This window comes from Capricornis sumatraensis, chromosome 19, assembly GCF_032405125.1.
Source record: "Capricornis sumatraensis isolate serow.1 chromosome 19, serow.2, whole genome shotgun sequence".
NCBI classification, from domain to species: Eukaryota; Metazoa; Chordata; class Mammalia; order Artiodactyla; family Bovidae; genus Capricornis; species Capricornis sumatraensis.
This window is the reverse complement of record NC_091087.1, coordinates 5,021,500-5,048,327: the sequence shown is the minus strand read 5'-3', so window position 1 is coordinate 5,048,327 and position 26,828 is coordinate 5,021,500.

Here is a 26,828-nt window from a genome sequence, read left to right as displayed (position 1 = left end):
ACCTCTGGAACTTCGAAAGGGTCTTTCACACCCTTGCTGCAACTCAAGAAGTTCACCGCCATACCCGTGTCCACTCGAGAGGAAGCACGATGGTCCCGCCCACATCCAGAGGAGCCCCGTTTCCCCCTCGGAGCTCGAGATGAGGGATCCTTTCCCTGCTTTCAACGGGAAAGAATTCCCGGCGATCCCGTCGCATCTCAAGAGGAGGCACTCTCAACAGGAAAGGCGAGAGGAACTCCATGGTCGTACCACCATTCCAAGAGTCCCCCAGATGTCTCAGTCCATTCCAGAGGAACCTCTTTGCCCTGCACTGGCTCATCTTTCACGCCGAGGATCGACTCACACCACGGTGGCACGTGGGACAGCCCTGTGGGAAAGCCTCGAGGGAAAGCCTCGAGGGAAAACCACAGATCCTTTGATCCACGCGACGGGAAGCGTGACATTGCTGCTACAGCCTGGAAGGAAAGCGCACGTGCATGCCCCCACTCGAGACGAGGCCTGACTCCCCTGGGGAGACTCCAGAAGTACCCAAAGATCCATGTCAGCCCCTGAGAGGAATCCTCGGTTCCGGCCCTGACTCCACACAAGGCTTTGGCCCCGGTATCGACGGGAGAGGAATCCCGAGAGGCCCCCTAGCCAGTCGCAAGGGGACTGGCCTCTCCTGAGGCCACCAGGGCGGGTCCCTGAGGTCCCCGTCGTAACTCGAGAACACCTGCCGCAACTCGAGAAAATCCAGGAAGTTCTCCCTTCCAGGCGAGATGAGGCCTATTTCCGATGAGGCCTCTGGAGACTAATGACACCTAACCTCTGGAACTTCGAAAGGGTCTTTCACACCCTTGCTGCAACTCAAGAAGTTCACCGCCATACCCGTCTCCACTCGAGAGGAAGCACGATAGTCCCGCCCACATCCAGAGGAGCCCCGTTTCCCCCTCGGAGCTCGAGATGAGGGATCCTTTCCCTGCTTTCAACGGGAAAGAACTCCCAGCGTTCCCGTCGCATCTCAAGAGGAGGCACTCTCAACAGGAAAGGCGAGAGGAACTCCATGGTCGTATCACCATTCCAAGAGTCCCCCAGATGTCTCAGTGCATTCCAGAGGAACCTCTTTGCCCTTCACTGGCTCATCTTTCACGCCGAGGATCGACTCATACCACGGTGGCACGTGGGACAGCCCTGTGGGAAAGCCTCGAGGGAAAGCCTCGAGGGAAAACCACAGATCCTTTGATCCACGCGACGGGAAGCGTGACATTGCTGCTAAAGCCTGGAAGGAAAGCGCACGTGCATGCCCCCACTCGAGACGAGGCCTGACTCCCCTGGGGAGACTCCAGAAGTACCCAAAGATCCATGTCAGCCCCTGAGAGGAATCCTCGGTTCCGGCCCTGACTCCACACAAGGCTTTGGCCCCGGTATCGACGGGAGAGGAATCCCGAGAGGCCCCCTAGCAACTCGCATGGGGACTGTCCTCTCCTGAGGCCACCAGGGCGGGTCCCTGAGGTCCCCGTCGTAACTCGAGAACACCTGCCGCAACTCGAGAAATCCAGGAAGTTCTCCCTTCCAGGCGAGATGAGGCCAATTTCCGATGAGGCCTCTGGAGACTAATGACACCTAAAGTCGGGAACTTCGAAAGGGCCTTTCACACCCTTGCTGCAACTCAAGAAGTTCACCGCCATACCCGTCTACACTCGAGAGGAAGCACGATGGTCCCGCCCACATCCAGAGGAGCCCCGTTTCCCCTCGTAGCTCGAGATAAGGGATCCTTTGCCTGCTTTCAACGGGAAAGAATTCCCGGCGTTCCCGTCGCATCTCAAAAGGAGGCACTCTCAACAGGAAAGGCGAGAGGAACTCCATGATCGTACCACCATTCCAAGAGTCCCCCAGATGTCTCTGTCCATTCCAGAGGAACCTCTTTGCCCTGCACTGGCTCATCTTTCACGCCGAGGATCGACTCACACCACGGTGGCACGTGGGACAGCCCTGTTGGAAAGCCTCGAGGGAAAGCCTTGAGGGAAAACCACAGATCCTTAGATTCACGCGACGGGAAGCGTGACATTACTGCTACAGCCTGGAGGGAAAGCGCACGTGCATGCCCCCACTCGAGACGAGGCCTGACTCCCCTGGGGAGACTTCAGAATTACCCCAAGATTCATGTCAGCCCCTGAGTGGAATCCTCGGTTCCGGCCCTGACTCCACCAAAGGTTTTTGGCCCCGGTATCGACGGGAAAGGAATCCCTAGAGGCCCCCTAGCAACTCGCATGGGGACTGGCTTTTCCTGAGGACACCAGGGCGGTTCCCTGATGTCCCCTTCGTACCTCGAGAACACCTGCCGCAACTCGAGAAATTCCAGGAAGTTCTCCCTTCCAGGCGAGATGAGGCCTATTTCCGATGAGGCGTCTGGAGACTAATGACACCTAACCTCTGGAAGGTCGAAAGGGTCTTTCACACCCTTGCTGCAACTCAAGAAGTTCACCGCCATACCCGTCTCCACTCGAGAGGAAGCACGATGGTCCCGCCCACATCCAGAGGAGCCCCGTTTCCCCCTCGTAGCTCGAGATGAGGGATCCTTTCCCTGCTTTCAACGGGAAAGAATTCCCGGCGTTCCCGTCGCATCTCAAGAGGAGGCACTCTCAACAGGAAAGGCGAGAGGAACTCCATGGTCGTACCACCATTCCAAGAGTCCCCCAGATGTCTCAGTCCATTCCAGAGGAACCTCTTTGCCCTGCACTGGCTCATCTTTCACGCCGAGGATCGACTCACACCACGGTGGCACGTGGGACTGCCCTGTGGGAAAGCCTCGAGGGAAAGCCTCGAGGGAAAACCACAGATCCTTTGATCCACGCGACGGGAAGCGTGACATTGCTGCTACAGCCTGGAAGGAAAGCGCACGTGCATGCCCCCACTCGAGACGAGGCCTGACTCCCCTGGGGAGACTCCAGAAGTACCCAAAGACCCATGTCAGCCCCTGAGAGGAATCCTCGGTTCCGGCCCTGACTCCACACAAGGTTTTTGGCCCCGGTATCGACGGGAGAGGAATCCCGAGAGGCCCCCTAGCAACTCGCATGGGGACTGGCCTCTCCTGAGGCCACCAGGGCGGGTCCCTGAGGTCCCCGTCGTAACTCGAGAACACCTGCCGTAACTCGAGAAAATCCAGGAAGTTCTCCCTTCCAGGCGAGATGAGGCCTATTTCCGATGAGGCGTCTTTAGACTAATGCACCTAACCTCTGGAACTTCGAAAGGGTCTTTCACACGCTTGCTGCAACTCAAGAAGTTCACCGCCATACCCGTCTCCACTCGAGAGGAAGCACGATGGTCCCGCCCACATCCAGAGGAGCCCCGTTTCCCCCTCGTAGCTCGAGATGAGGGATCCTTTCCCTGCTTTCAACGGGAAAGAATTCCCGGCGTTCCCGTCGCATCTCTAGAGGAGGCACTCTCAACAGGAAAGGCGAGAGGAACTCCATGGTCGTACCACCATTCCAAGAGTCCCCCAGATGTCTCAGTCCATTCCAGAGGAACCTCTTTGCCCTGCACTGGCTCATCTTTCACGCCGAGGATCGACTCACACCACGGTGGCACGTGGGACAGCCCTGTGGGAAAGCCTCGAGAGAAAACCACAGATCCTTTGATCCACGACACGGGAAGCGTGACATTGCTGCTACAGCCTGGAAGGTAAGCGCACGTGAATGCCCCCACTCGAGACGAGGCCTGACTCCCCTGGGGAGACTCCAGAAGTACCCAAAGATCCATGTCAGCCCCTGAGAGGAATCCTCGGTTCCGGCCCTGACTCCACACAAGGTTTTTGGCCCCGGTATCGACGGGAGAGGAATCCTGAGAGGCCCCCTAGCAACTCGCATGGGGATTGGCCTCTCCTGACGCCACCAGGATGGGTCCCTGAGGTCCCCGTCGTAACTCGGGAACACTTGCCGCAACTCGAGAAAATCCAGGAAGTTCTCCCTTCCAGGCGAGATGAGGCCTATTTCCGATGAGGCGTCTGGAGATTAATGACACCTAACCTCTGGAACTTCGAAAGGGTCTTTCACACCCTTGCTGCAACTCAAGAAGTTCACCGCCATACCCGTCTCCACTCGAGAGGAAGCACGATGGTCCCGCCCACATCCAGAGGAGCCCCGTATCCCCCTCGTAGCTCGAGATGAGGGATCCTTTCCCTGCTTTCAACGGGAAAGAATTCCCGGCGTTCCCGTCGCATCTCAAGAGGAGGCACTCTCAACAGGAAAGGCGAGAGGAACTCCATGGTCGTAGCACCATTCCAAGAGTCCCCCAGATGTCTCAGTCCATTCCAGAGGAACCTCTTTGCCCTGCACTGGCTCATCTTTCACGCCGAGGATCGACTCACACCACGGGGGCACGTGGGACAGCCCTGTGGGAAAGCCTCGAGAGAAAACCACATATCCTTTGATCCACGACACGGGAAGCGTGACATTGCTGCTACAGCCTTGAAGGAAAGCGCACGTGCATGCCCCCACTCGAGACGAGGCCTGACTCCCCTGTGGAGACTCCAGAAGTACCCAAAGATCCATGTCAGCCCCTGAGAGGATTCCTCGGTTCCGGCCCTGACTCCACACAAGGTTTTTGGCCCCGATATCGACGGGAGAGGAATCCCGAGAGGCCCCCTAGAAACTCGCATGGGGACTGGCCTCTCCGGAGGCCACCAGGACGGGTCCCTGAGGTCCTCGTCGTAACTCGAGAACACCTGCCGCAACTCGAGAAAATCCAGGAAGTTCTCCCTTCCAGGCGAGATGAGGCCTATTTCCGATAAGGAGTCTGGAGACTAATGACACCTAACCTCTGGAACTTCGAAAGGGTCTTTCACACCCTTGCTGCAACTCAAGAAGTTCACCGCCATACCCGTCTCCACTCGAGAGGAAGCACGATGGTCCCGCCCACATCCAGAGGAGCCCCGTTTCCCCCTCGTAGCTCGAGATGAGGGATCCTTTCCCTGCTTTCAACGGGAAAGAATTCCCGGCGTTCCCGTCGCATCTCAAAAGGAGGCACTCTCAACAGGAAAGGCGAGAGGAACTCCATGGTCGTACCACCATTCCAAGAGTCCCCCAGATGTCTCAGTCCATTCCAGAGGAACCTCTTTGCCCTGCACTGGCTCATCTTTCACGCCGAGGATCGACTCACACCACGGTTGCACGTGGGACAGCCCTGTGGGAAAACCTCGAGGGAAAGCCTCGAGGGAATACCACAGATCCTTTGATCCACGCGACGGGAAGCGTGACATTGCTGCTACAGCCTGGAAGGAAAGTGCACGTGCATGCCCCCACTCGAGACGAGGCCTGACTCCCATGGGGAGACTCCAGAAGTACCCAAAGATCCATGCCAGCCCCTGAGAGGAATCCTCGGTTCTGGCCCTGACTCCACACAAGGATTTTGGCCCCGGAACCGACGGGAGAGGAATCCCGAGAGGCCACCTAGCAACTCGCATGGGGACTGGCCTTTCCTGAGGCCACCAGGGCGGGTCCCTGAGGTCCCCGTCGTAACTCGAGAACACCTGCCGCAACACGAGAAAATCCAGGAAGTTCTCCCTTCCAGGCGAGATGAGGCCTATTTCCGATGAGGCGTCTGGAGATTAATGACACCTAACCTCTGGAACTTCGAAAGGGTCTTTCACACCCTTGCTGCAACTCAAGAAGTTCACCGCCATACCCGTCTCCACTCGAGAGGAAGCACGATGGTCCCGCCCGCATCCAGAGGAGCCCCGTTTCCCCCTCGTAGCTCGAGATGAGGGATCCTTTCCCTGCTTTCAACGGGAAAGAATTCCCGGCGTTCCCGTCGCATCTCAAGAGGAGGCACTCTCAACAGGAAAGGCGAGAGGAACTCCATGGTCGTACCACCATTCCAAGAGTCCCCCAGATGTCTCAGTCCATTCCAGAGGAACCTCTTTGCCCTGCACTGGCTCATCTTTCACGCCGAGGATCGACTCACACCACGGTGGCACGTGGGACAGCCCTGTGGGAAAGCCTCGAGGGAAAGCCTCGAGGGAAAACCACAGATCCTTTGATTCATGCGACGGGAAGCGTGACATTGCTGCTACAGCCTGGAGGGAAAGCGCACGTGCATGCCACCACTCGAAACGAGGCTTGATTCCCCTGGGGAGACTTCAGAAGCACCCCAAGATCCATGTCAGCCCCTGAGAGGAATCCTCGGTTCCGGCCCTGACTCCACACAAGGTTTTTGGCCCCGGTATCGACGGGAGAGGAATCCCGAGAGGCCCCCTAGCAACTCGCATGGGGACTGGCCTCTCCTGAGGCCACCAGGGCGGGTCCCTGAGGTCCCCGTCGTAATTCGAGAACACCTGCCGCAACTCGAGAAAATCCAGGAAGTTCTCCCTTCCAGGCGAGATGAGGCCTATTTCCGATGAGGCGTCTGGAGACTAATGACACCTAACCTCTGGAACTTCGAAAGGGTCTTTCACACCCTTGCTGCAACTCAAGAAGTTCACCGCCATACCCGTCTCCACACGAGAGGAAGCACGATAGTCCCGCCCACATCCAGAGGAGCCCCGTTTCCCCCTCGTAGCTCGAGATGAGGGATCCTTTCCCTGCTTTCAACGGGAAAGAATTTCCGGCGTTCCCGTCGCATCTCAAGAGGAGGCACTCTTAATAGGAAAGGCGAGAGGAACTCCATGGTCTTACCACCATTCCAAGAGTCCCCCAGATGTCTCAGTCCATTCCAGAGGAACCTCTTTGCCCTGCACTGGCTCATCTTTCACGCCGAGGATCGACTCACAGCACGGTGGCACGTGGGACAGCCCTGTGGGAAAGCCTCGAGGGAAAGCCTCGAAGGAAAACCACAGATCCTTTGATCCACGCCACGGGAAGCGTGACATTGCTGCTACAGCCTGGAAGGAAAGTGCACGTGCATGCCCCGACTTGAGACGAGGCCTGACTCCCCTGGGGAGACTCCAGAAGTACCCAAAGATCCATGTCAGCCCCTGAGAGGAATCCTCGGTTCCGGCCCTGACTCCACACAAGGTTTTTGGCCCCGGTATCGACGGGAGAGGAATCCCGAGAGGCCCCCTAGCAACTCGCATGGGGACTGGCCTCTCCTGAGGCCACCAGGGCGGGTCCCTGAGGTCCCCGTCGTAACTCGAGAACACCTGCCGCAACTCGAGAAAATCCAGGAAGTTCTCCCTTCCAGGCGAGATGAGGCCTATTTCCGATGAGGCGTCTGGAGACTAATGACGCCTAATCTCTGGAACTTCGAAAGGGTCTTTCACACCCTTGCTTCAACTCAAGAAGTTCACCGCAATACCCGTCTCCACTCGAGAGGAAGCACGATGGTCCCGCCCACATCCAGAGGAGCCCCGTTTCCCCCTCGGAGCTCGAGATGAGGGATCCTTTCCCTGCTTTCAACGGGAAAGAATTCCCGGCGTTCCCGTCGCATCTCAAGAGGAGGCACTCTCAACAGGAAAGGCGAGAGGAACTCCATGGTCGTACCACCATTCCAAGAGTCCCCCAGATGTCGCAGTCCATTCCAGAGGAATCTCTTTGCCCTGCACTGGCTCATCTTTCACGCCGAGGATCGACTCACACCACGGTGGCACGTGGGACAGCCCTGTGAGAAAGCCTCGATTGAAAGCCTCGAGGGAAAACCACAGATCCTTTGATCCACGCGACGGGAAGCGTGACATTGCTGCTACAGCCTGGAAGGAAAGCGCACGTGCATGCCCCCACTCGAAACGAGGCCTGACTCCCCTGGGGAGACTCCACAAGTACCCACAGATCCATGTCAGCCCCTGAGAGGAATGCTCGGTTCCGGCCCTGACTCCACACAAGCTTTTTGGCCCCCGTATCGACGGGAGAGGAATCCCGAGAGGCCCCCTAGCAACTCGCATGGGGACTGGCCTCTCCTGAGGCCACCAGTGCGGGTCCCTGAGGTCCCCGTCGTAACTCGAGAACACCTGCCACAACTCGAGATAATCCAGGAAGTTCTCCCTTCCAGGCGAGATGAGGCCTATTTCCGATGAGGCGTCTGGAGACTAATGACACCTAACTTCTGGAACTTCGAAAGGGTCTTTCACACCCTTGCTGCAACTCAAGAAGTTCACCGCCATACCCGTCTCCACTCGAGAGGAAGCACGATGGTCCCGCCCACATCCAGAGGAGCCCCGTTTCCCCCTCGGAGCTCGAGATGAGGGATCCTTTCCCTGCTTTCAACGGGAAAGAATTCCCGGCTTTCCCGTCGCATCTCAAGAGGAGGCACTCTCAACAGGAAAGGCGAGAGGAACTCCATGGTCGTACCACCATTCCAAGAGTCCCCCAGATGTCTCAGTCCATTCCAGAGGAACCTCTTTGCCCTGCACTGGCTCATCTTTCACGCCGAGGATCGACTCACACCACGGTGGCACGTGGAACAGCCCTGTGGGAAAGCCTCGAGGGAAAGCCTCGAGGGAAAACCACAGATCCTTTGATCCACGCCACGGGAAGCGTGATATTGCTGCTACAGCCTGGACGGAAAGCGCACGTGGATGCCCCAACTCGAGACGAGGCCTGACTCCCCTGGGGAGACTCCAGAAGTACCCAAAGTTCCATGTCAGCCCCTGAGAGGAATCCTCGGTTCCGGCCCTGACTGCACACAAGGTTTTTGCCCCGGTATCGACGGGAGAGGAATCCCGAGAGGCCCTCTAGCAACTCGCATGGGGACTGGCCTCTCCTGAGGCCACCAGGGCGGGTCCCTGAGGTCCCCGTCGTAACTCTAGAACACCTGCCGCAACTCGAGAAAATCCAGGAAGTTCTCCCTTCCAGGCGAGATGAGGCCTATTTCCGATGAGGCGTATGGAGACTAATGACACCTAACCTCTGGAACTTCGAAAGGGTCTTTCACACCCTTGCTGCAACTCAAGAAGTTCACCGCCATACCCATCTCCACTCGAGAGGAAGCACGATGGTCCCGCCCACATCCATAGGAGCCCCGTTTCCCCCTCGTGTCTCGAGATGAGGGATCCTTTCCCTGCTTTCAACGGGAAAGAATTCACGGCGTTCCCGTCGCATCTCAAGAGGAGGCACTCTCAACAGGAAAGGCGAGAGGAACTCCATGGTCGTACCACCATTCCAAGAGTCCCCCAGATGTCTCAGTCCATTCCAGAGGAACCTCTTTGCCCTGCATTGGCTCATCTTTCACGCCGAGGATCGACTCACACCACTGTGGCACGTGGGACAGCCCTGTGGGAAAGCCTCGAGGGAAAGCCTCGAGGGAAAACCACAGATCCTTTGATCCACGCGACGGGAAGCGTGACATTGCTGCTACAGCCTGGAAGGAAAGCGCACGTGCATGCCCCCACTCGAGAGGAGGCCTGACTCCCCTGGGGAGACTCAGGAAGTACCCAAAGATCCATGTCAGCCACTGAGAGGAATCCTCGGTTCCGGCCCTGACTCCACACAAAGCTTTGGCCCCGGTATCGACGGGAGAGGAATCCCGAGAGGCCCCCTAGCAAGTCGGAAGGGGACTGGCCTCTCCTGAGGCCACCAGGGCGGGTCCCTGAGGTCCCCGTCGTAACTCGAGAACACCTGCCGCAACTCGAGAAAATCCAGGAAGTTCTCCCTTCCAGGCGAGATGAGGCCTATTTCCGATGAGGCGTATGGAGACTAATGACACCTAACCTCTGGATCTTCGAAAGGGTCTTTCACACCCTTGCTGCAACTCAAGAAGTTCACCGCCATACCCGTCTCCACTCGAGAGGAAGCACAATGGTCCCGCCCACATCTAGAGGAGCCCCGTTTCCCCCTCGGAGCTCGAGATGAGGGATCCTTTCCCTGCTTTCAACGGGAAAGAATTCCCAGCGTTCCCGTCGCATCTCAAGAGGAGGCACTCTCAACAGGAAAGGCGAGAGGAACTCCATGGTCGTACCACCATTCCAAGAGTCCCCCAGATGTCTCATTCCATTCCAGAGGAAACTCTTTGCCCTACACTGGCTCATCTTTCACGCCGAGGATCGACTCATACCACGGTGGCACGTGGGACAGCCCTGTGGGAAAGCCTCGAGGGAAAGCCTCGAGGGAAAACCACAGATCCTTTGATCCACGCGACGGGAAGCGTGACATTGCTGCTAGAGCCTGGAAGGAAAGCGCACGTGCATGCCCCCACTCGAGACGAGGCCTGACTCCCCTGGGGAGACTCCAGAAGTACCCAAAGATCCATTTCAGCCCCTGAGAGGAATCCTCGGTTCCGGCCCTGACTCCACACAAGGCTTTGGCCCCGGCATCGACGGGAGAGGAATCCCGAGAGGCCCCCTAGCAACTCGCATGGGGACTGGCCTCTCCTGAGGCCACGAGGGCGGGTCCCTGAGGTCCCCGTCGTAACTTGAGAACACCTGCCGCAACTCGAGAAATCCAGGAAGTTCTCCCTTCCAGGCGAGATGAGGCCAATTTCCGATGAGGCCTCTGGAGACTAATGACACCTAAAGTCGGGAACTTCGAAAGGGCCTTTCACACCCTTGCTGCAACTCAAGAAGTTCACCGCCATACCCGTCTCCACTCGAAAGGAAGCACGATGGTCCCGCCCACATCGAGAGGAGCCCCGTTTCCCCCTCGTAGCTCGAGATAACGGATCCTTTGCCTGCTTTCAACGGGAAAGAATTCCCGGCGTTCCCGTCGCATCTCAAAAGGAGGCACTCTCAACAGGAAAGGCGAGAGGAACTCCATGATCGTACCACCATTCCAGGAGTCCCCCAGATGTCTCAGTCCATTAAAGAGGAACCTCTTTGCCCTGCACTGGCTCATCTTTCACGCCGAGGATCGACTCACACCACGGTGGCACGTGGGACAGCCCTGTGGGAAAGCCTCGAGGGAAAGCCTCGAGGGAAAACCACAGATCCTTTAATCCACGCGGCGGGAAGCATGACATTGCTGCTACAGCCTGGAAGGAAAGCGCACGTGCATGCCCCCACTCGAGACGAGGCCTGACTCCCCTGGGGAGACTCCAGAAGTACCCAAAGATCCATGTCACCCCTGAGAGGAATCCTCGGTTCCGGCCCTGACTCCACACAAGGTTTTTGGCCCCGGTATCGACGGGAGAGGAATCCCGAGAGGCCCCCTAGCAACTCGCATGGAGACTGGCCTTTCCTGAGGCCACCAGGGCGGGTCCCTGAGGTCCCCGTCGTAACTCGAGAACACCTGGCGCAACTCGAGAAAATCCAGGAAGTTCTCCCTTCCAGCCGAGATGAGGCCTATTTCCGATGAGGCGTCTGGAGACTAATGACACCTAACCTCTGGAACTTCGAAAGGGTCTTTCACACCCTTGCTGCAACTCAAGAAGTTCACCGCCATACCTGTCTCCACTCGAGAGGAAGCACGATGGTCCCGCCCACATCCAGAGGAGCCCCGTTTCCCCCTCGTAGCTCGAGATGAGGGATCCTTTCCCTGCTTTCAACGGGAAAGAATTCCCGGCGTTCCCGTCGCATCTCAAGAGGAGGCACTCTCAACAGGAAAGGCGAGAGGAACTCCATGGTCGTACCACCATTCCAAGAGTCCCCCAGATGTCTCAGTCCATTCCAGAGGAACCTCTTTGCCCTGCACTGGCTCATCTTTCACGCCGAGGATCGACTCACACCACGGTGGCACGTGGGACTGCCCTGTGGGAAAGCCTCGAGGGAAAGCCTCGAGGGAAAACCACAGATCCTTTGATCCACGCGACGGGAAGCGTGACATTGCTGCTACAGCCTGGAAGGAAAGCGCACGTGCATGCCCCCACTCGAGACGAGGTCTGACTCCCCTGGGGAGACTCCAGAAGTACCCAAAGACCCATGTCAGCCCCTGAGAGGAATCCTCGGTTCCGGCCCTGACTCCACACAAGGTTTTTGGCCCCGGTATCGACGGGAGAGGAATCCCGAGAGGCACCCTAGCAACTCGCATGGGGATTGGCCTCTCCTGACGCCACCAGGGTGGGTCCCTGAGGTCCCCGTCGTAACTCGAGAACACTTGCCGCAACTCGAGAAAATCCAGGAAGTTCTCCCTTCCAGGCGAGATGAGGCCTATTTCCGATGAGGCGTCTGGAGATTAATGACACCTAACCTCTGGAACTTCGAAAGGGTCTTTCACACCCTTGCTGCAACTCAAGAAGTTCACCGCCATACCCGTCTCCACTCGAGAGGAAGCACGATGGTCCCGCCCACATCCAGAGGAGCCCCGTATCCCCCTCGTAGCTCGAGATGAGGGATCCTTTCCCTGCTTTCAACGGGAAAGAATTCCCGGCGTTCCCGTCGCATCTCAAGAGGAGGCACTCTCAACAGGAAAGGCGAGAGGAACTCCATGGTCGTAGCACCATTCCAAGAGTCCCCCAGATGTCTCAGTCCATTCCAGAGGAACCTCTTTGCCCTGCACTGGCTCATCTTTCACGCCGAGGATCGAATCACACCACGGGGGCACGTGGGACAGCCCTGTGGGAAAGCCTCGAGGGAAAACCACAGATCCTTTGATCCACGCGACGGGAAGCGTGACATTGCTGCTACAGCCTGGAAGGAAAGCGCACGTGCATGCCCCGACTCGTGACTAAGCCTGACGTCCTTGGGGAGACTCCAGAAGTACCCAAAGATCCATGTCAGCCCCTGAGAGGAATCCTCGGTTCCGGCCCTGACTCCACACAAGGTTTTTGGCCCCGGTATCGACGGGAGAGGAATCCCGAGAGGCCCCCTAGCAACTCGCATGGGGACTGGCCTCTCCTGAGACCACCAGAGCGGGTCCCTGAGGTCCCCGTAGTAACTTGAAAACACTTGCCGCAACTCGAGAAAATCCAGGAAGTTCTCCCTTCCAGGCGAGATGAGGCCTATTTCCGATGAGGCGTCTGGAGACGAATGACACCTAACCTCTGGAACTTCGAAAGGGTCTTTCACACCCTTGCTGCAACTCAAGAAGTTCACCGCCATACCCGTCTCCACTCGAGAGGAAGCACGATGGTCCCGCCCACATCCAGAGGAGCCCCGTTTCCCCCTCGTAGCTCGAAATGAGGGATCCTTTCCCTGCTTTCAACGGGAAAGAATTCCCGGCATTCCCGTCGCATCTCAGGAGGAGGCACTCTCAACAGGAAAGTCGAGAGCTACTCCATGGTCGTACCACCATTCCAAGAGTCCCCCAGATGTCTCAGTCCATTCCAGAGGAACCTCTTTGCCCTGCACTGGCTCATCTTTCACGCCGAGGATCGACTCACACCACGGTGGCACGTGGGACAGCCCTGTGGGAAAGCCTCGAGGGAAAGCCTCGAGGGAAAACCACAGATCCTTTGATCCACGCGACGGGAAGCGTGACATTGCTGCTACAGCCTGGAAGGAAAGTGCACGTGCATGCCCCCACTCGAGACGAGGCTTGACTCCCATGGGGAGACTCCAGAAGTACCCAAAGATCCATGCCAGCCCCTGAGAGGAATCCTCGGTTCTGGCCCTGACTCCACACAAGGATTTTGGCCCCGGAACCGACGGGAGAGGAATCCCGAGAGGCCACCTAGCAACTCGCATGGGGACTGGCCTTTCCTGAGGCCACCAGGGCGGGTCCCTGAGGTCCCCGTCGTAACTCGAGAACACCTGCGGCAACACGAGAAAATCCAGGAAGTTCTCCCTTCCAGGCGAGATGAGGCCTATTTCCGATGAGGCGTCTGGAGACTAATGACACCTAACCTCTGGAAATTCGAAAGGGTCTTTCACACCCTTGCTGCGACTCAAGAAGTTCACCGCCATACCCGTCTCCACTCGAGAGGAAGCACGATGGTCCCGCCCACATCCAGAGGAGCCCCGTTTCCCCCTCGTAGCTCGAGATGAGGGATCCTTTCCCTGCTTTCAACGGGAAAGAATTCCCGGCGTTCCTGTCGCATCTCAAGAGGAGGCACTCTCAACAGGAAAGGCGAGAGGAACTCCATGGTCGTACCACCATTCCAAGAGTCCCCCAGATGTCTCAGTCCATTCCAGAGGAACCTCTTTGCCCTGCACTGGCTCATCTTTCACGCCGAGGATCGACTCACACCACGGAGGCACGTGGGACAGCCCTGTGGGAAAGCCTCGAGGGAAAGCCTCGAGGGAAAACCACAGATCCTTTGATCCACGACACGGGAAGCGTGACATTGCTGCTACAGCCTGGAAGGAAAGCGCACGTGAATGCCCCCACTCGAGACGAGGCCTGACTCCCCTGGGGAGACTCCAGAAGTACCCAAAGATCCATGTCAGCCCCTGAGAGGAATCCTCGGTTCTGGCCCTGACTCCACACAAGGTTTTTGGCCCCGGTATCGACGGGAGAGGAATCCCGAGAGGCACCCTAGCAACTCGCATGGGGATTGGCCTCTCCTGACGCCACCAGGGTGGGTCCCTGAGGTCCCCGTCGTAACTCGAGAACACTTGCCGCAACTCGAGAAAATCCAGTAAGTTCTCCCTTCCAGGCGAGATGAGGCCTATTTCCGATGAGGCGTCTGGAGATTAATGACACCTAACCTCTGGAACTTCGAAAGGGTCTTTCACACCCTTGCTGCAACTCAAGAAGTTCACCGCCATACCCGTCTCCACTCGAGAGGAAGCACGATGGTCCCGCCCACATCCAGAGGAGCCCCGTATCCCCCTCGTAGCTCGAGATGAGGGATCCTTTCCCTGCTTTCAACGGGAAAGAATTCCCGGCGTTCCCGTCGCATCTCAAGAGGAGGCACTCTCAACAGGAAAGGCGAGAGGAACTCCATGGTCGTAGCACCATTCCAAGAGTCCCCCAGATGTCTGAGTCCATTCCAGAGGAACCTCTTTGCCCTGCACTGGCTCATCTTTCACGCCGAGGATCGAATCACACCACGGGGGCACGTGGGACAGCCCTGTGGGAAAGCCTCGAGGGAAAACCACAGATCCTTTGATCCACGCGACGGGAAGCGTGACATTGCTGCTACAGCCTGGAAGGAAAGCGCACGTGCATGCCCCGACTCGTGACTAAGCCTGACGTCCTTGGGGAGACTCCAGAAGTACCCAAAGATCCATGTCAGCCCCTGAGAGGAATCCTCGGTTCCGGCCCTGACTCCACACAAGGTTTTTGGCCCCGGTATCGACGGGAGAGGAATCCCGAGAGGCCCCCTAGCAACTCGCATGGGGACTGGCCTCTCCTGAGACCACCAGAGCGGGTCCCTGAGGTCCCCGTAGTAACTTGAAAACACTTGCCGCAACTCGAGAAAATCCAGGAAGTTCTCCCTTCCAGGCGAGATGAGGCCTATTTCCGATGAGGCGTCTGGAGACGAATGACACCTAACCTCTGGAACTTCGAAAGGGTCTTTCACACCCTTGCTGCAACTCAAGAAGTTCACGGCCATACCCGTCTCCACTCGAGAGGAAGCACGATGGTCCCGCCCACATCCAGAGGAGCCCCGTTTCCCCCTCGTAGCTCGAAATGAGGGATCCTTTCCCTGCTTTCAACGGGAAAGAATTCCCGGCATTCCCGTCGCATCTCAAGAGGAGGCACTCTCAACAGGAAAGTCGAGAGCAACTCCATGGTCGTACCACCATTCCAAGAGTCCCCCAGATGTCTCAGTCCATTCCAGAGGAACCTCTTTGCCCTGCACTGGCTCATCTTTCACGCCGAGGATCGACTCACACCACGGTGGCACGTGGGACAGCCCTGTGGGAAAGCCTCGAGGGAAAGCCTCGAGGGAAAACCACAGATCCTTTGATCCACGCGACGGGAAGCGTGACATTGCTGCTACAGCCTGGAAGGAAAGTGCACGTGCATGCCCCCACTCGAGACGAGGCTTGACTCCCATGGGGAGACTCCAGAAGTACCCAAAGATCCATGCCAGCCCCTGAGAGGAATCCTCGGTTCTGGCCCTGACTCCACACAAGGATTTTGGCCCCGGAACCGACGGGAGAGGAATCCCGAGAGGCCACCTAGCAACTCGCATGGGGACTGGCCTTTCCTGAGGCCACCAGGGCGGGTCCCTGAGGTCCCCGTCGTAACTCGAGAACACCTGCGGCAACACGAGAAAATCCAGGAAGTTCTCCCTTCCAGGCGAGATGAGGCCTATTTCCGATGAGGCGTCTGGAGATTAATGACACCTAACCTCTGGAACTTCGAAAGGGTCTTTCACACCCTTGCTGCAACTCAAGAAGTTCACCGCCATACCCGTCTCCACTCGAGAGGAAGCACGATGGTCCCGCCCGCATCCAGAGGAGCCCCGTTTCCCCCTCGTAGCTCGAGATGAGGGATCCTTTCCCTGCTTTCAACGGGAAAGAATTCCCGGCGTTCCCGTCGCATCTCAAGAGGAGGCACTCTCAACAGGAAAGGCGAGAGGAACTCCATGGTCGTACCACCATTCCAAGAGTCCCCCAGATGTCTCAGTCCATTCCAGAGGAACCTCTTTGCCCTGCACTGGCTCATCTTTCACGCCGAGGATCGACTCACACCACGGTGGCACGTGGGACAGCCCTGTGGGAAAGCCTCGAGGGAAAGCCTCGAGGGAAAACCACAGATCCTTTGATTCATGCGACGGGAAGCGTGACATTGCTGCTACAGCCTGGAGGGAAAGCGCACGTGCATGCCCCGACTCGAGACGAGGCCTGACTCCCCTGGGGAGACTCCAGAAGTACCCAAAGATCCATGTCAGCCCCTGAGAGGAATCCTCGGTTCCGGCCCTGACTCCACACAAGGTTTTTGGCCCCGGTATCGACGGGAGAGGAATCCCGAGAGGCCCCCTAGCAACTCGAATGGGGACTGGCCTCTCCTGAGGCCACCAGGGCGGGTCCCTGAGGTCCCCGTCGTAACTCGAGAACACCTGCCGCAACTCGAGAAAATCCAGGAAGTTCTCCCTTCCAGGCGAGATGAGGCCTATTTCCGATGAGGCGTCTGGAGACTAATGACACCTAACCTCTGGAACTTCGAAAGGGTCTTTCACACCCTCGCTGCAACTCAAGAAGTTCACCGCCATACCCGTCTCCACTCGAGAGGAAGTACGATGGTCCCGCCCACATCCAGAGGAGCCCCGTTTCCCCCTCGTAGCTCGAGATGAGGGATCCTTTCCCTGCTTTCAACGGGAAAGAATTCCCGGCGTTCCCGTCGCATGTCAAGAGGAGGCACTCTTAATAGGAAAGGCGAGAGGAACTCCATGGTCGTACCACCATTCCAAGAGTCCCCCAGATGTCTCAGTCCATTCCAGAGGAACCTCTTTGCCCTGCACTGGCTCATCTTTCACGCCGAGGATCGACTCACAGCACGGTGGCACGTGGGACAGCCCTGTGGGAAAGCCTCGAGGGAAAGCCTCGAAGGAAAACCACAGATCCTTTGATCCACGCCACGGGAAGCGTGACATTGCTGCTACAGCCTGGAAGGAAAGCGCACGTGCATGCCCCCACTCGAGACGAGGCCTGTCTCCCCTGGCGAGACTCCAGAAGTACCCAAAGATACATGTCAGCCCCTGAGAGGAATCCTCGGTTCCGGCCCTGACTGCACACAAGGTTTTTGGCCCCGGTATCGACGGGAGAGGAATCCCGAGAGGCCCCCTAGCACCTCGCATGGGGACTGGCCTCTCCTGAGGCCACCAGGGCGGGTCCCTGAGGTCCCCGTCGTAACTCGAGAACACCTGCCGCAACTCGAGAAAATCCAGGAAGTTCTCCCTTCCAGGCGAGATGAGGCCTATTTCCGATGAGGCGTCTGGAGACTAATGACACCTAACCTCTGGAAATTCGAAAGGGTCTTTCACACCCTTGCTGCGACTCAAGAAGTTCACCGCCATACCCGTCTCCACTCGAGAGGAAGCACGATGGTCCCGCCCACATCCAGAGGAGCCCCGTTTCCCCCTCGTAGCTCGAGATGAGGGATCCTTTCCCTGCTTTCAACGGGAAAGAATTCCCGGCGTTCCCGTCGCATCTCAAGAGGAGGCACTCTCAACAGGAAAGGCGAGAGGAACTCCATGGTCGTACCACCATTCCTAGAGTCCCCCAGATGTCTCAGTCCATTCCAGAGGAACCTCTTTGCCCTGCACTGGCTCATCTTTCACGCCGAGGATCGACTCACACCACGGAGGCACGTGGGACAGCCCTGTGGGAAAGCCTCGAGGGAAAGCCTCGAGGGAAAACCACAGATCCTTTGATCCACGCCACGGGAAGCGTGACATTGCTGCTACAGCCTGGAAGGAAAGCGCACGTGCATGCCCCCACTCGAGACGAGGCCTGTCTCCCCTGGCGAGACTCCAGAAGTACCCAAAGATCCATATAAGCCCCTGAGAGGAATCCTCGGTTCCGACCCTGACTCCACACAAGGTTTTTGGCCTTGGTATCGACGGGAGAGGAATCCCGAGAGGCCCCCTAGCACCTCGCATGGGGACTGGCCTCTCCTGAGGCCACGAGGGCGGGTCCCTGAGGTCCCCGTCGTAACTCGAGAACACCTGCCGCAACTCGAGAAAATCCAGGAAGTTCTCCCTTCCAGGCGAGATGAGGCCTATTTCCGATGAGGCGTCTGGAGACTAATGACACCTAACCTCTGGAACTTCGAAAGGGTCTTTCACACCCTTGCTGCAACTCAAGAAGTTCACCGCCATACCCGTCTCCACTCGAGAGGAAGCACGATGGTCCCGCCCACATCCAGAGGAGCCCCGTTTCCCCCTCTTAGCTCGAGATGAGGGATCCTTTCCCTGCTTTCAACGGGAAAGAATTCCCGGTGTTCCCGTCGTATCTCAAGAGGAGGCACTCTCAACAGGAAAGGCGAGAGGAACTCCATGGTCGTATCACCATTCCAAGAGTCCCCCAGATGTCTCAGTCCATTCCAGAGGAACCTCTTTGCCCTGCACTGGCTCATCTTTCACGCCGAGGATCGACTCACACCACGGTGGCACGTGGGACAGCCCTGTGGGAAAGCCTCGAGGGAAAGCCTCGAGGGAATACCACAGATCCTTTGATCCACGCGACGGGAAGCGAGACATTGCTGCTACAGCCTGGAAGGAAAGCGCACGTGCATGCCCCCACTCGAGACGAGGCCTGACTCCCGTGGGGAGACTCCAGAAGTACCCAAAGATCCATGTCAGCCCCTGAGAGGAATCCTCGGTTCAGTCCCTGACTGCACACAAGGTTTTTGGCCCCGGTATCGACGGGAGAGGAATCCCGAGAGGCCCCCTAGCACCTCGCATGGGGACTGGCCTCTCCTGAGGCCACCAGGGCGGTTCCCTGAGGTCCCCGTCGTAACTCGAGAACACCTGCCGCAACTCGAGAAAATCCAGGAAGTTCTCCCTTCCAGGCGAGATGAGGCGTATTTCCGATGAGGCGTCTGGAGACTAATGACACCTAACCTCTCGAACTTCGAAAGGGTCTTTCACACCCTTGCTGCAACTCAAGAAGTTCACCGCCATACCCGTCTCCACTCGAGAGGAAGCACGATGGTCCCGCCCACATCCAGAGGAGCCCCGTTTCCCCCTCGGAGCTCAAGATGAGGGATCCTTTCCCTGCTTTCAACGGGAAAGAATTCCCGGCGTTCCCGTCGCATCTCAAGAGGAGGCACTCTCAACAGGAAAGGCGAGAGGAACTCCATGGTCGTACCACCATTCCAAGAGTCCCCCAGATGTCTCAGTCCATTCCAGAGGAACCTCTTTGCCCTGCACTGGCTCATCTTTCACGCCGAGGATCGACTCACACCACGGTGGCACGTGGGACAGCCCTGTGGGAAAGCCTCGAGGGAAAACCACAGATCCTTTGATCCACGCGACGGGAAGCGTGACATTGCTGCTAAAGCCTGGAAGGAAAGCTCACGTGCATGCCCCCACTCGAGACGAGGCCTGATTCCCCTGGGGAGACTCCAGAAGTACCCAAAGATCCATGTCAGCCCCTGAGAGGAATCCTCGGTTCCGGCCCTTACTCCACACAAGGTTTTTGGCCCCGGTATCGACGGGAGAGAAATCCCGAAAGGCCCCCTAGCACCTCGAATGGGGACTGGCCTCTCCTGAGGCCACCAGGGCGGGTCCCTGAGGTCCCCGTCGTAACTCGAGAACACCTGCCGCAACTCGAGAAAATCCAGGAAGTTCTCTCTTCCAGGCGAGATGAGGCCTATTTCCGATGAGGCGTCTGGAGACTAATGACACCTAACCTCTGGAACTTCGAAAGGGTCTTTCACACCCTTGCTGCAACTCAAGAAGTTCACCGCCATACCCTTCTCCACTCGAGAGGAAGCACGATGGTCCCGCCCACATCCAGAGGAGCCGTGTTTCCCCCTCGTAGCTCGAGATGAAGGATCCTTTCCATACTTTCAACGGGAAAGAATTCCCGGCGTTCCCGTCGCATCTCAAGAGGAGGCACTCTCAACAGGAAAGGCGAGAGGAACTCCATGGTCTTACCACCATTCCAAGAGTCCCCCAGATGTCTCAGTCCATTCCAGAGGAACCTCTTTGCCCTGCACTGCCTCATCTTTCACGCCGAAGATCGACTCACACCACGGTGGGACGTGGGATAGCCCTGTGGGAAAGCCTCGAGGGAAAGCCTCGAGGGAAATCCACAGATCCTTTGATCCACGCGACGGGAAGCGTGACATTGCTGCTACAGCCTGGAAGTAAAGCGCACGTGCATGCCCCGACTCGAGACGAAGCCTGACTCCCTTGGGGAGACTCCAGAAGTACCCAAAGATCCATGTCAGCCCCTGAGAGGAATCCTCGGTTCCGGCCCTGACTCCACACAAGGTTTTTGACCCCGGTATCGACGGGAGAGGAATCCCGAGAGGCCCCCTAGCAACTCGCATGGGGACTGGCCTCTCCTGAGGCCACCAGGGCGGGTCCCTGAGGTCCCCGTTGTAACTCGAGAACACCTGCCGCAACTCGAGAAAATCCAGGAAGTTCTCCCTTCCAGGCGAGATGTGGCCTATTTCCGATGAGGCGTCTGGAGACTAATGACACCTAAACTCTGGAACTTCGAAAGGGTCTTTCACACCCTTGCTGCAACTCAAGAAGTTCACCGCCATACCCGTGTCCACTCGAGAGGAAGCACGATGGTCCCGCCCACATCCAGAGGAGCCCCGTTTCCCCCTCCTAGCTCGAGATGAGGGATCCTTTCCCTGCTTTCAACGGGAAAGAATTCCCGGCGTTCCCGTCGCATCTCAAGAGGAGGCACTCTCAACAGGAAAGGCGAGAGGAACTCCATGGTCGTACCACCATTCCAAGAGTCCCCCAGATGTCTCAGTCCATTCCAGAGGAACCTCTTTGCCCTGCACTGGCTCATCTTTCACGCCGAGGATCGACTCACACCACGGTGGCACGTGGGACAGCCCTGTGGGAAAGCCTCGAGGGAAAACCACAGATCCTTTGATCCACGCCACGGGAAGCGTGACATTGCTGCTACAGCCTGGAAGGAAAGCGCACGTGTATGCCCCCACTGGAGACGAGGCCTGACTCCCCTGGGGAGACTCCAGAAGTACCCAAAGATCCATGTCAGCCCCTGAGAGGAATCCTCGGTTACGGCCCTGACTCCACACAAGGTTTTTGGCCCCGGTATCGACTGAGAGGAATCCCGAGAGGCCCCCTAGCAACTCGTATGGGGACTGGCCTCTCCTGATGCCACCAGGGCGGGTCCCTGAGGTCCCCGTCGTAACTCGAGAACACCTGCCGCAACTCGAGAAAATCCAGGAAGTTCTCCCTTCCAGGCGAGATGAGGCCTATTTCCGATGAGGCGTCTGGAGACTAATCACGCCTAATCTCTGGAACTTCGAAAGGGTCTTTCACACCCTTGCTGCAACTCAAGAAGTTCACCGCCATACCCGTCTCCACTCGAGAGGAAGCACGATGGTCCCGCCCACATCCAGAGGAGCCCCGTTTCCCCCTCGTAGCTCGAGATGAGGGATCCTTTCCCTGCTTTCAACGGGAAAGAATTCCCGGCGTTCCCGTCGCATCTCAAGAGGAGGCACTCTCAACAGGAAAGGCGAGAGGAACTCCATGGTCGTACCACCATTCCAAGAGTCCCCCAGATGTCTCAGTCCATTCCAGAGGAACCTCTTTGCCCTGCACTGGCTCATCTTTCACGCCGAGGATCGACTCACACCACGGTGGCACGTGGGACAGCCCTGTGGGAAAGCCTCGAGGGAAAGCCTCGAGGGAAAACCTCAAATCCTTTGATCCACGCCACGGGAAGCGTGACATTGCTGCTACAGCCTGGAAGGAAAGCGCACGTGCATGCCCCGACTCGAGACGAGGCCTGACTCCCCTGGGGAGACTCCAGAAGTACCCAAAGATCCATGTCAGCCCCTGAGAGGAATCCTCGGTTCCGGCCCTGACTCCACACAAGGTTTTTGGCCCCGGTATCGACGGGAGAGGAATCCCGAGAGGCCCCCTAGCAACTCGAATGGGGACTGGCCTCTCCTGAGGCCACCAGGGCGGGTCCCTGAGGTCCCCGTCGTAACTCGAGAACACCTGCCGCAACTCGAGAAAATCCAGGAAGTTCTCCCTTCCAGGCGAGATGAGGCCTATTTCCGATGAGGCGTCTGGAGACTAATGACACCTAACCTCTGGAACTTCGAAAGGGTCTTTCACACCCTCGCTGCAACTCAAGAAGTTCACCGCCATACCCGTCTCCACTCGAGAGGAAGTACGATGGTCCCGCCCACATCCAGAGGAGCCCCGTTTCCCCCTCGTAGCTCGAGATGAGGGATCCTTTCCCTGCTTTCAACGGGAAAGAATTCCCGGCGTTCCCGTCGCATGTCAAGAGGAGGCACTCTTAATAGGAAAGGCGAGAGGAACTCCATGGTCTTACCACCATTCCAAGAGTCCCCCAGATGTCTCAGTCCATTCCAGAGGAACCTCTTTGCCCTGCACTGGCTCATCTTTCACGCCGAGGATCGACTCACAGCACGGTGGCACGTGGGACAGCCCTGTGGGAAAGCCTCGAGGGAAAGCCTCGAAGGAAAACCACAGATCCTTTGATCCACGCCACGGGAAGCGTGACATTGCTGCTACAGCCTGGAAGGAAAGCGCACGTGCATGCCCCCACTCGAGACGAGGCCTGTCTCCCCTGGCGAGACTCCAGAAGTACCCAAAGATCCATGTCAGCCCCTGAGAGGAATCCTCGGTTCCGGCCCTGACTGCACACAAGGTTTTTGGCCCTGGTATCGACGGGAGAGGAATCCCGAGAGGCCCCCTAGCACCTCGCATGGGGACTGGCCTCTCCTGAGGCCACCAGGGCGGGTCCCTGAGGTCCAAGTCGTAACTCGAGAACACCTGCCGCAACTCGAGAAAATCCAGGAAGTTCTCCCTTCCAGGCGAGATGAGGCCTATTTCCGATGAGGCGTCTGGAGACTAATGACACCTAACCTCTCGAACTTCGAAAGGGTCTTTCACACCCTTGCTGCAACTCAAGAAGTTCACCGCCATACCCGTCTCCACTCGGGAGGAAGCACGATGGTCCCGCCCACATCCAGAGGAGCCCCATTTCCCCCTCGTAGCTCAAGATGAGGGATCGTTTCCCTGCTTTCAACGGGAAAGAATTCCCGGCGTTCCCGTCGCATCTCAAGAGGAGGCACTCTCAACAGGAAAGGCGAGAGGAACTCCATGGTCGTACCACCATACAAAGAGTCCCCCAGATGTCTCAGTCCATTCCAGAGGAACCTCTTTGCCCTGCACTGGCTCATCTTTCACGCCGAGGATCGACTCACACCACGGAGGCACGTGGGACAGCCTTGTGGGAAAGCCTCGAGGGAAAGCCTCGAGGGAAAACCACAGATCCTTTGATGCACGCGACGGGAAGCGTGACATTGCTGCTACAGCCTGGAAGGAAAGCGCACGTGCATGCCCCCACTCGAGACGAGGCCTGTCTCCCCTGGCGAGACTCCAGAAGTACCCTAAGATCCATATAAGCCCCTGAGAGGAATCCTCGGTTCCGGCCCTGACTCCACACAAGGTTTTTGGCCCCGGTATCGAAGGGAGAGGAATCCCGAGAGGCCCCCTAGCACCTCGCATGGGGACTGGCCTCTCCTGAGGCCTCCAGGGCGGGTCCCTGAGGTCCCCGTCGTAACTCGAGAACACCTGCCGCAACTCGAGAAAATCCAGGAAGTTCTCCCTTGCAGGCGAGATGAGGCCTATTTCCGATGAGTCGTCTGGAGACTAATGACACCTAACCTCTGGAACTTCGAAAGGGTCTTTCACACCCTTGCTGCAACTCAAGAAGTTCACCGCCATACCCGTCTCCACTCGAGAGGAAGCACGATGGTCCCGCCCACATCCAGAGGAGCCCCGTTTCCCCCTCGTAGCTCGAGATGAGGGATCCTTTCCCTGCTTTCAACGGGAAAGAATTCCCGGCGTTCCCGTCGCATCTCAAGAGGAGGCACTCTCAACAGGAAAGGCGAGAGGAACTCCATGGTCGTACCACCATTCCAAGAGTCGCCCAGATGTCTCAGTCCATTCCAGAGGAACCTCTTTGCCCTGCACTGGCTCATCTTTCACGCCGAGGATCGACTCACACCACGGAGGCACGTGGGACAGCCCTGTGGGAAAGCCTCGAGGGAAAGCCTCGAGGGAAAACCACAGATCCTTTGATCCACGCCACGGGAAGCGTGACATTGCTGCTACAGCCTGGAAGGAAAGCGCACGTGCATGCCCCCACTCGAGACGAGGCCTGTCTCCCCTGGCGAGACTCCAGAAGTACCCAAAGATCCATATAAGCCCCTGAGAGGAATCCTCGGTTCCGACCCTGACTCCACACAAGGTTTTTGGCCTTGGTATCGACGGGAGAGGAATCCCGAGAGGCCCCCTAGCACCTCGCATGGGGACTGGCCTCTCCTGAGGCCACGAGGGCGGGTCCCTGAGGTCCCCGTCTTAACTCGAGAACTCCTGCCGCAACTCGAGAAAATCCAGGAAGTTCTCCCTTCCAGGCGAGATGAGGCCTATTTCCGATGAGGCATCTGGAGACTAATGACACCTAACCTCTCGAACTTCGAAAGGGTCTTTCACACCCTTGCTGCAACTCAAGAATTTCACCGCCATACCCGTCTCCACTCGAGAGGAAGCACGATGGTCCCGCCCACATCCAGAGGAGCCCCGTTTCCCCCTCTTAGCTCGAGATGAGGGATCCTTTCCCTGCTTTCAACGGGAAAGAATTCCCGGTGTTCCCGTCGTATCTCAAGAGGAGGCACTCTCAACAGGAAAGGCGAGAGGAACTCCATGGTCGTACCACCATTCCAAGAGTCCCCCAGATGTCTCAGTCCATTCCAGAGGAACCTCTTTGCCCTGCACTGGCTCATCTTTCACTCCGAGGATCGACTCACACCACGGTGGCACGTGGGACAGCCCTGTGGGAAAGCCTCGAGGGAAAGCCTCGAGGGAATACCACAGATCCTTTGATCCACGCGACGGGAAGCGTGACATTGCTGCCACAGCCTGGAAGGAAAGCGCACGTGCATGCCCCCACTCGAGACGAGGCCTGACTCCCGTGGGGAGACTCCAGAAGTACCCAAAGATCCATGTCAGCCCCTGAGAGGAATCCTCGGTTCCGGCCCTGACTGCACACAAGGTTTTTGGCCCCGGTATCGACGGGAGAGGAATCCCGAGAGGCCCCCTAGCACCTCGCATGGGGACTGGCCTCTCCTGAGGCCACCAGGGCGGGTCCCTGAGGTCCCCGTCGTAACTCGAGAACACCTGCCGCAACTCGAGAAAATCCAGGAAGTTCTCCCTTCCAGGCGAGATGAGGCCTGTTTCCGATGAGGCATCTGGAGACTAATGACACCTAACCTCTCGAACTTCGAAAGGGTCTTTCACACCCTTGCTGCAACTCAAGAAGTTCACCGCCATACCCGTCTCCACTCGAGAGGAAGCACGATGGTCCCGCCCACATCCAGAGGAGCCCCGTTTCCCCCTCGTAGCTCGAGATGAGGGATCCTTTCCCTGCTTTCAACGGGAAAGAATTCCCGGCGTTCCCGTCGCATCTCAAGAGGAGGCACTCTCAACAGGAAAGGCGAGAGGAACTCCATGGTCGTACCACCATTCCAAGAGTCCCCCAGATGTCTCAGTCCATTCCAGAGGAACCTCTTTGCCCTGCACTGGCTCATCTTTCACGCCGAGGATCGACTCACACCACGGTGGCACGTGGGACAGCCCTGTGGGAAAGCCTCGAGGGAAAACCACAGATCCTTTGATCCACGCCACGGGAAGCGTGACATTGATGCTACAGCCTGGAAGGAAAGCTCACGTGCATGCCCCCACTCGAGACGAGGCCTGATTCCCCTGGGGAGACTCCAGAAGTACCCAAAGATCCATGTCAGCCCCTGAGAGGAATCCTCGGTTCCGGCCCTGACTCCACACAAGGTTTTTGGCCCCGGTATCGACGGGAGAGAAATCCCGAAAGGCCCCCTAGCACCTCGAATGGGGACTGGCCTCTCATGAGGCCACCAGGGCGGGTCCCTGAGGTCCCCGTCATAACTCGAGAACACCTGCCGCAACTCGAGAAAATCCAGGAAGTTCTCTCTTCCAGGCGAGATGAGGCCTATTTCCGATGAGGCGTCTGGAGACTAATGACACCTAACCTCTGGAACTTCGAAAGGGTCTTTCACACCCTTGCTGCAACTCAAGAAGTTCACCGCCATACCCGTGTCCACTCGAGAGGAAGCACGATGGTCCCGCCCACATCCAGAGGAGCCCCGTTTCCCCCTCGTAGCTCGAGATGAGGGATCCTTTCCCTGCTTTCAACGGGAAAGAATTCCCGGCGTTCCCGTCGCATCTCAAGAGGAGGCACTCTCAACAGGAAAGGCGAGAGGAACTCCATGGTCGTACCACCATTCCAAGAGTCCCCCAGATGTCTCAGTCCATTCCAGAGGAACCTCTTTGCCCTGCACTGGCTCATCTTTCACGCCGAGGATCCACTCACACCACGGTGGCACGTGGGATAGCCCTGTGGGAAAGCCTCGAGGGAAAGCCTCGAG